Consider the following 11,109-nt stretch of genomic DNA (forward strand, 5'->3'; position numbering starts at 1 on the left):
ACGCCATGGTGACCACTTCAATCAACTGATTCATTTAAATTATTTGACAAAATATCTTGGAGAAAAAAAAATAGCCATCATGAATATAAAAAAATGCCACTGAAATCAATTCCAGTTAGTTTCAGATTATGCTCAGTACACTTGAGCAATGTAGTGTAAAGTGTGACCAACCTTTTTTTTTTTCTCCCAAAATTTCTGGTGCAAACCTTGGCCACCCTCATTTACCTCAGTTTCCTGTGTCAGTTTGCCTATACTACAAACAACCATGTATAATTCTGTAAATACTAGAAACTGTGAATTTCAGGTTGTTTTATAGTATTTTGATGTATGCTTCTTTTTCTATGCCAGTTCTTTTGTAACTGTCAAGGTTGCACCTTGATCATGTTTTTGAACTGTCAAAGACCACACAGAATGCTACATTTTCCTTTTTTCCTTTGTTTTTTTAATTTTTATTTAATACACCAGAAATGTTCATCAAACATCTAGTGGAAAAACTCACTCTTTTAACAGTCTATGAAGATTAACTGATTTGCACTCTTTAGCATTTGTAGAAAACCGAAAGTGATGCGTGGTTCCAACTTTCAGGCAATGAAGTGCTTCTGGTGAACATCAAACGTAAAGGACTGCCTCATGCAAGCATCTACTGGCACTTTTTAATGTAGGTGTATGTACAACTGTAAACATACTGTAAAAGAAAATCTTGGCTTATTATTAAACAATGCCTGTTGTCAAGAACTAAACAGAGATAGTCTTTTTCTAAGAAGAACTGTTAAGTAGATTTAATAATAATCCGGGGATTCAATCCTGAAGTGTAGCATAGATTCTGTAACAAATATCAGTAGAAATAAAATTGAGTGAAATTAAAATGTTCTTGTCTTGATTTCCCATTCTGCTTACAAGAAAGAGTTTGCGTCATAAAAAGAAAAATGTAATGTGGTTAACCTTCATGTTGTAGTTGGATCATTTTGGACTTGGAACACCAAATTAATTTAGGGAAAGGATTTTCAGCACAGCACAACGATTAAAACTGTAAAGTTACACTGAGTGATGGATTAAGCCACCATTTTTTTCATTCACAAAGGTATTTAATGGCAGCGATTTGGGGGAAAAAAACCATGCCTGTGTTTTATGCTACGGAGTGTTTCAGAAAGAAATAATTATAACAGTGCTCCAGTTCAGACTGTAATTGAATTAGTTCCGGTCCCTCCAGCGACTTCCACCAAGAGCTCTGCATTAATTACCAAATTCAATATCTGTATTCGTGCCTCAACTTATTTCCATTTTACAAAGGTCAAATTACAAACACTGAAATATTTACAAGTGTGCGAGAGGCACAACATATCGACATATTAGGACAATTCTTGTGCCTAGTTTACATAAAATAATATAAGCAAAAACATAGTTTGTTCCCTACAAACACCTCGACAATCGTTTGTCATTAAAAGCAAGATGCATCAAACAAAAAAAGCCCATGCACACTGCACACATCTATTCATCCCTCTGATTTTTTTCCACAACAGGTGGTAGACATGGACTAAATGACTGAAAAAGCTTTAAAGCAGCTGAAGGCGGAACAGACCAGACAAAGCTTGCATTCACAACATCTCTTTTAACACACCGCAGGAGGGTGTAATAAAGCCATACACAGTTATGGGAGCGTGTCTCATAGAGACAAGGTCATGATACAGTTTGAGGAATAAAGATGTAAAAGCCGCTGGGTTTGTGAGTCAAACAATGTGCAGTGGGTCAGGGCGTTCATTCATCTTGATTAGATGTGCCAACCTAATTACAAGCAGAGGAAACAGTAATTATAGCACAAGTCTCATCTCGTTTATCACAAAAGACTTCTTCAGTCTATTTTTATCTGATTAATGGCTCTTTAAACATGGGGTGGGGTATATAGATTTGGGGTAATTGTACTCAGCTTGCACGATCTAGTTTTATTTCACTTTAACCTCATTAGTTTTCATTGTTTAATGGGATCTCTTCACAATGAGAAGACTGCAACAGGCCGATCTGATGTTTTGAGGATGTTAATGAAGACTGTTTCGTTTATGGCTAGCAGCATGAATATACATATTGAATATACAGGTCACATATGGCTGTGTGTCAAAGCTAAATCACATTATGTGGATTCATGACTACTAAAAATTATTAAGATAGGAATGACATGGAGTAAAACTTAATAGATAACACCTTACTAAGCTGATAAGTCACAGTACATTAAGACAGTTGTTTTGTATGAAAACTTTTTGGAAATGGTATGTTTAAATAAATGTGCACAAATTTGCTTATATTTCCAGAACAGAATTCTGAACCTAAATAAACCCCGGTTCAAAGTTCTTGGTTCATTTTGTTGACATATTAAAGTTTTATGACCCCAAAAAATGCCAATGATATATGAGCAAGTCCCTCTGGAAAAACCTTTTGTGGAAAAAGAACTGTAATGTTTGGTGTAAATACTGTAAGTGCTACTGAGGTGAAGACTTCTGACTCAGCCAAAACAGATGACTGACATCTATAGACGCAACTAGATAAAGTGTAATAAAAATGTCCACTAGACTAAAAGGAAACATAACCTAAAATCTAAAAAAAAAAACAAAGAACATGGATTTGCCAGTAATGTTTTGCCTTAAAACAAATGGTGTTAATGCTTTAAAGGGACAATGTATATAATGTAGTCACCCTCATGTCTGCTTTATTTGTTCTGTGCAACACCAAAGAAGATATTCTGAAGAATGTTTATGATTTTGAACATACAATTAAAGTCAGTGGGGTCCAAACAAACATTTTTGGACCCCATTTACTTTCATTGTATTGAAAGAAAAAAAACCCCATCAAAGTGCCTTTCATAAGTCATACAGGAAAAGCATGACGGTGAGTAAATGATGACAGAAATTTAATTCTCGGTGATCTATCCCCTTAAATGAATATGGTTTGATCCTATCCAGGTGCATTATGACAAATAATTTTCATCAAAGCACTCAAAGTCATTGTTGTCAACTAATAAATAAGTCATTGTACAATGAAAGCAGCGGAGAAACATCTGGCAACAGCAGGCCGCTGGAGTGTTTGTGTACAGATGTGGAACAGTTCCAGCTCAGATTTACAACAAAGATGCAATATGCGGCGTAATGGCCCGGATCAAAGCCCTAAATTGAGAAGCTAAAGATCACGAATCAGATTAACTACTCTCGCACAACACGGACAGCTGTTCGTAACCATGAGAGCTAAAGATATTCCCTCAGATTAACAGCGATGACAATGCCAGCAGCTGCTGCTAGAGCGGATAATAACAATAGACGGGCGAGCGGACTAAGAAGAAGGAGAGAAACATGTGCTATCATGACAAAGGGGTTGACAGACTCAAACGCTTTATATCCCACAATCCCTGAGGATCAAACAGGCTTTGTATCAGCGCGCCGCTTACGAGAAAGCTCCAATACTAATCTTGCCGTTGCTTTTCTCTGAGCAAATCCTGACTGTGATAGTGTTGTTACAGGCCTGCTGTCTGTGAAACGAAAATGATGGAGTGAACGCCATTAATTGTCAGTTCACAAAGCAGGAACAAATCAGCCTCTGACAATGTCAGTGTTCAGTTAAGCACTGTCGACAATGGGAAGCTTCCTGTGTGGTCTCCACTGATAGAATTACTGTTGTTATCAATAGTTCGGTCAATTGATAATGTTTTACTCACATTATACTGTACAGTAGCCTATATCCGATGCATCACAAGCACAATATATGCAGACCAAGTCTTTTCATTTCTATGAGATTATCGGACTAGCTTGTTTTCTTTATTGTATTTTATACTGTAAAAAGGATTCTTTAAAGTTGTAAATAAAACCAATATTATTGGAGCACATTTTACAAAAAACTATTTCAGTCATTCTACTTCAAAGATTTCATGTTTAATTTCATGTGTTACTTGATGTTTCTTTAGTAGCAGTTTCTGAGAGTAAATAGTTTAAAGGAATTTCTATTAGTGTTTTGTACACTCAAAAAAATGATTCAAGGCTTAGGTATGACACATTTCAATTGTGTTCACTTTATTTAAATATAGCTAATTGGGAATAATACATATATATATTTAATAAGTCTAACGTAAAAATGTATAAATAGTGGTTAACTCAAATTTGGTTAACTCAAATTAATTTGGCTTCGGAGCGCGCCATTCTGCAAAATTCTGTGTTAGACCAGTCTAACGATTCAGAATGTGCCTGTAACTGTACAAATTTGGTTCTTAACTAATTGGCTTGATATCTGAATTGATATATCCGTCATAAAATGAATTGGAGGCTTGCGATCGCCGCGATTGTTTCGGCGCCGAGTCTATTTTTTGCTGCGTCACTAACGCTGAATTGGCCACAGTGCATTGTTCTTGATCAAATTTGACCTGCCTAGCATGAAAAATAAGACATTTCCCCATAAAATCCATGCCCATGGTAAATCAGAGCAAGTGACAGACAGGGGTTAGCCTACATCAGAACTAGGAGTGGAACGGTACATGTATTCGTATTGAACCGAAATGATACGGGCGTAACTGTTCGGTGCATGAATATACACGGAGAATACACGGTATAAAAATTAATAAAACCTGTGTGGGTTTTACACAAAGGAAGATATATGTTAAAGAATATGGGAAACTGAACTGTTCTGGGCCACCATTGATTCCATAGTTGTTGTTTTTTTCTTCCTACTATGGAAGTCAGTGGTGGCCCAGAACTGTTCAGTCTCCCATATTCTTTAACATATATCTTCCTTTGTGTTCAACAGAATAAAGACATTTGTACATGTTTGGAACAACCTGAGGATGAGTAAATGAGGCCAAAATTTTCATTTATCCCTTTTAAAGTTCACCCAGATATTAAAATTATGTCATTAATGATTCACCCTCATGTCGTTCCAAACCCGTAAGACCTCCGTTTATCTTTGGAACACAGTTTAAGATATTTTAGATTTAGTCCGAGAGCTCTCAGTCCCTCCATTGAAGCTGTGTGTACTGTATACTGTCCATGTCCAGAAAGGTAAGAAAAACATCATCAAAGTAGTCCATGTGACATCAGAGGGTCAGTTAGAATTTTTTGAAGCATCGAAATAAAAATCTCAATCAAGATTTGTCTCTTGTCTTTATGGGGTGCAAAAGAAGGATTTCCTAATTGATTTTTCAATTAAATGTTTTAAGTTTAAGAAGCATAAAACAAATTTTATAAATGTATCCATTTCATCTTAACTATTTGGTCAAAATTGAGTTTGACCAACTTGATTACATTTCATTGCATTAATTCGTTTTTTATGAGTTGGGTCTACACATATTTATTGGATGGGAATCCTGCCCTCAATTAAATTGAGTTTGTCCAATGAGTTATTTTTTTTGAGTGTATTGTGTTTTTTCTAATGGACCTTGAGTCTGGAAATAAAGTTTAATGAATGAACTTTTTTTCTAGTAAATTTCACAAGTAATTATGAAGAAACAGCAAGTAAACAATAAATGTGTACTTTTAAAAATATTTTTACAGTGAAAATATACACATTTACACACACACACACACGTTTGTTTTTGTGAAAAGTGGGGACATCCCATAGGCGTAATGGTTTTTATACTGTACAAACTGTATATTCTATTGCCCTAACCCTAACCCTCACAGGAAACTTTGTGCATTTTTACTTAAAAAAAAACTAATTCTGTATGATTTATAAGGGTTTTGAAAAATGGGGACATGGGTTATGTCTTCATAAATCACCCTCTCCTTGTAATACCTGTGTCATACCCATGTCATTATACAGAGTTGTGTCCTGATATGTCACAAAAACAAGAGCACACACACACACACACACACACACACACACACACACACTTTTTTCTATCATGTTGGAGACTTTCCACTGACTTATATTATTTCCATCCCAAAACCTAACCCTCACTGGAAACATTTTGCATAGTATTTTCATCAGACATCATTTTGTATGCTAATTAAGTAATTTTCCTTGATGTAGGTTTAGGTTTAACTGTACTCGAGGGACATTCGACTCACACTAAAAATGCAACATCTAACCCAAACACACTAGAATATGAGACAAACGCCATTTTCTCCTGATACTCCACATGCAAATGCTCCATTCATGACTGCAGACCAGGAGTCATGTGCTTGACCTTTATTTCCTAATGTTCCTAATGACATTACCTTTGGGGTCAGAGGTCATCAGAGACAGGTCTATGGGCTGTCAGTAACGTTGTGCAGTGGGTCATTAATTATGATCATGCAAGCTTCCTACCAGAAATGTAGTAAAGGTCAATTTCAAAACATTCGAATTTTTTTATTTAGGTTTTTTTTTTTTGCTGTTTGTGTATTTTTAACTCCAGAGAAGCCTGGAGTCATTTGTATCGCCGTCTATAAAGGGTAAGTTTTTTTTTAGTTTATTAATCATTCTGTCTCAAATCAGCATACATTTCAAACTCAAATAGATAGGATAAAACTGGATGATGAATGCTGACTATTTAAAGCAGACTATATTGTTATAAACATAATAATTTAATGGATGGCGCATGCGTTTCTGCGCCACAAAAAAAGACCAACAGATGGCAGCAGTGTGCTGTCCATGGCTTAGAGTTAAAAAGGGCCTCTTTTTAAGATGATAACAATGCTCTGTGGTATATGACTTTCAGCTACAGTAACTGCAAGATCTGCAATTGCTTATGTAATATAAGTTATGTTAAAATGAGCAGCTGGATGGCAGTAGAACTGAGGCGAGTTTCTTCTGTATAATCATGATCGAGCAAAAATAAAATTAATATTTGTGTTTTAAAGTAAGAAATATAAACAGCTTATATATGTTCAGCAGTGTTCAGTACAGTATTTATTTCTAGTTTGCTATGCAGTTTTTAAGACCTCAGAAATTTTTGAAAATACAATTAGAAAATTATTTGTCATTCCACAGGACCATTAAAGTAATAAATAATATTCATTTATTTTACAATAATATTCATTATGACAAAAATATTAATGTCATTTGTTAATTCCTTTATATTTTATTCATTCTTTTAAAAGGTGATTAAAACACTATTCAAGCTTTTATTATTATTTTGCAAAAGACTATACTAATTTATGTGGTAAACACATGCAAACATTTTGAATGTCTTGACAATTTACATAACACATTTTATAATTGATATAGTACATCATACTGTTTTAATCATTTTTGCATTTAATTAAATGCATTTGAATTGTAAATTGGATATAATATTTTCATCATACTGTCATATACAGCAATTTATCTGTAATTCAGAATATGCTTTCCCGCTCTTATGAAAAAAATATATAATTTGATGTAGTTCATAATTATATATTATTAGGCCATATTAAAGGGAGATGTTTACATTTTCCTCCCTCCAGGTATTTAACACATTAAATGAAGAATGAAGTCATTCTTGAAGCAGGAAAACACTGTTGTATTATTACAGCAATGTGTTTAGTCTCTGTAGCTGAAAGTGACAGAGTTTTTCGGAGGTGTTACAGTACGACTTGTGTGCTTTGCGAGTCAGTGGGACAATAGGTCATCTGTACCCCACACAAGAGGGCGGAGACGTCATCGCCAGGGAGACTAAACTTCCCACCTGATTGGCTGAATTGGGGTTCTGAATCGTTTACTCTGGACTGACTCTGGTGTAAGATTTTGTTCTCAATTAAATGTGGAATGCAGAGTTTTTTGGGGGTTGCCGGTGTGTATATGTGCCCTTTCTTTTCATTTATAGGCAAATATAATGGTCCCTTTAGAGAGGTTTGTTGAGTGAGCGAGAGTGATATCACATAATCCAAAGTCTTTTTAGCGATCTGATTTTACTCTAGTTTTGTCAAAGTGTTTCTGCTATATACGAAAATACACGAGAGACACTTTAAATCTTTTTTGTTGTTGCTTTTCTTCTCACCTTTCTTCTTCTTCTTCTTTTTGGCTTAGAATAAACTTATAAAATGCAGGAAAGGCTATTCCTGCATTACTGAAGTAGAGTTTGTTTGGTTTGAATGTAAAAAAGTGCATTTAACGCAAGGGATATTTAAGCTTTAATGAACCTACATTAGAACAAACACTTCGACAACTTTGAAATGTGTCTCTCTAGTGTTCATACGCAGAGAAAACATAAAAGTCTAAGCAATCTTAGACGACACAAAGACGAGCTTTATTCTGAGCATGAAAATCAGGCTGATCTAAAATAATTAATATGTCCTTGAGAAAAACAAAGGGCCCTCACAAAGCAAGAGACGGAGCTATAGAGATAGGAAAGATGGCTGATAATGTTTTCAAGTCCTAGGCTATCTGTAAATGAGTTTGTTGTGCTGAAAACACTGTTTCCTGTCTTTTATACAGCTCCCAGTTTTTTTTTCTTTCTTTCTACTGCTTGCCTTTGTCTCCTGTCATCTCAGCTCTCATATTTACTGTCTCCCTGGCTTTCATGGAGCTCCCGGTGCAAATTCTTTTGTGTACCAGGCTTTTAACATCTTTGGCCGGCTATTTATTTCTCCTCTCTGCTTTCACCCCAGACTTTGAATCTGTGCAACAGAAGACATTTTACCTCAGCTTTTATTGGTAATTAGGCGATGTCCTCCCTCACCCCAGTGACCCCTGTGAGATGCATCAGGATCACAGAGTAAACAAGCACAGAAGGGCCTCACGCTGCACGCACAGAGATGGTTTGTGTTCAGTGTTTATGTATTTCCTACGTTATCTCAGTGCAAATATTCTGAAACAGTCTGCAGTATTTGGTTGCACATTTGTTCAAAATGAAGTGTTGATATCAAATGCTTTTCCACTAAAATCAATATTTTTTTTAGCTATATGATTTATATACTTATATAATTGTTATATTCATTATATATATATATATATATATATAATAGATAATAATATAATATAGATATATAATAGAAAAAATAGTAAATTGAATGAATTTCAAACAAATTACAATGAACAATAAAAAAACAATGTGAGCAATCAAGAAAAAAAACAATGTAGGAAACGTCATTGTCAGGAATGGAGCGTTGGGTCTGCAGCAGTTGCAAAAAAAAGATTAAATAAAGAGTAACAAAGCTGCATTAGACCAACAAGCCTTTAAAAAAATATATATAACACAGTTTGCATCTCTGCAGAGCTGAAAATAAGTGCTTGCAGCCTTTATGTGGTGTGAAAAGAAAACAGGTGACTGCTTGATAACCTTCCACGAGAGACTGGCTCGTTTCATTTTTAAAAATAACTGAGGTTGTTTTGTGGTCAACATTTCAATTGAATCTGAGACATCATCCCACGATTTTCAAACACGGAGACTGGGACAAGTTGCAAATCGTTTACAAAACGTTTCAGTGATCCAGGGTTCACCATTAGTCTTGGTAAGGTCATGTGAGCTCTCATGTGGCCCATCCTTCGGGTCCCCACCCCCACAATACACTCACATTTTCCACAAAGTGGGCTCGGGGGAACAAGGTTTCCCTAGACGCATCTCCAGACTTCACTCATTCTGACAGACGAATGCTGGTTATACATAGCCCTATTTGCAATGCAAGTTTCATTAAATCCCAGAGTGTCATTACAGTTCATATTCTTAATTATATCGCAAATTTCCCTCAGGGAACTTTGTGGAGGCCACTTCTCCCCACGATCTGTCCATATGGTGTTTAATTAAAAGTTTTCTTAAAGAGTAAATTGCATTCAATTCAATTAAAACTGTAATGTCATAGCCAAATAATGGGCTCAGCCAGTGTGGAGGAAAAGGCAATATCATTTCACAATATTTGCGGAAAAAAAGTGCATATCTTTTTTTTTCCGTTCTCTTTCTTAAAAATGAAAAAAGAAAAAGAAAAGAAAAAAAATCCCTGAACAAAATATGCAAGAGGCAAATATCACTAAAAACCTCCTACATGTTATCAGGCCTCAGGCACTGCACATTAACATTGCTGGAGCTATTTCTAGATTCCACTCTTGGATTTCATACCATGACAAATGAAGCGTTGGAGTTTGGAATTCCTATTTATCTGCAATGAACAGAGGCACCTCTTTGGGGGAGAAGAATGGATGCTTTAAGAGCGAGAGAAAAAAATCCATTTTCCAGGATAAATAAAAAAATAAAAAAATAGATGGCATTGTGTTTTGGAAGGTAAACTGGCGTGATCGCGTCTGGTGAGAGGGCGGCACGGTGCTGGTGTCAAAACATTTCTATCGGCCCAGCAGTGCCAGACTGTTCTCTATGCAGAGTTTAATAATGTGAGGGCAGATACAGTCCTGAGGGCAGAGTGGGTGACCACAGAACATCTTTAAATGGGGGGAATTACAACCATCTGCTGGGACTGAGGTGTCTTCTTTTTTTAATTCGTAAAAACCTCTAAATCGCCATGGAAAGTAGAAGATAAGTTCTCGTCTCCCTCCTCCTCTCTGCCGTTCTCACATGTCTGAACAGTGGAGGCCCCTGAAGCATAAACAAAGCCCAGTGTATTTCCTCTGTGAGTGGAGGGAAATGGACTGCAGAATGTTGGCTCCATGTAGCCTCTTGCTAATGGACTGCACCACAGTGTTCACCCCCTCCCCCCACCACACGACACATGCAAGACAAGGCCAAAGACTCTCACACACGAACTGATACCCAATCCCTTCCAGATCAATGGATTCAAGAGAAGTTACTGGGATCTTTATGAATGTTAAGTAATCTACACTGATGTCAGCATGCTGTTCTGGGCAAGATATCTCAAATCTTCACAAAGCCATTAAAGCACATGCTCAGTACAGTATAATATTAGTGGGGGATAAAATCTATTTTGTATTAAGATAACACCACCGTTTTCCATTATAAATTGTTCCTCTTTTACTTTAATGACAGCAGCATTTGAGCTGCATGATCTCTACAAGTTTGTGTGAAACGTAATGATAATGTTCTCCAGCATGATTTGAAACGATCCAAAGAATATCTGACTGTATAAAGGAGTCACATGATCAATGTCACGAATGAGCTTATTTGAATTTTTTAAAAAAAATTCAGAATCAGAAATATTTCTTATTGATTATTTGTTTTACATTTTACAATCCTAAAACTTTCTGCGTGTTTTCAGGTTAAAATGAGATTTTAAA

The sequence above is a fragment of the Carassius carassius genome, chromosome 22 (assembly GCF_963082965.1).
Source record: "Carassius carassius chromosome 22, fCarCar2.1, whole genome shotgun sequence".
NCBI classification, from domain to species: Eukaryota; Metazoa; Chordata; class Actinopteri; order Cypriniformes; family Cyprinidae; genus Carassius; species Carassius carassius.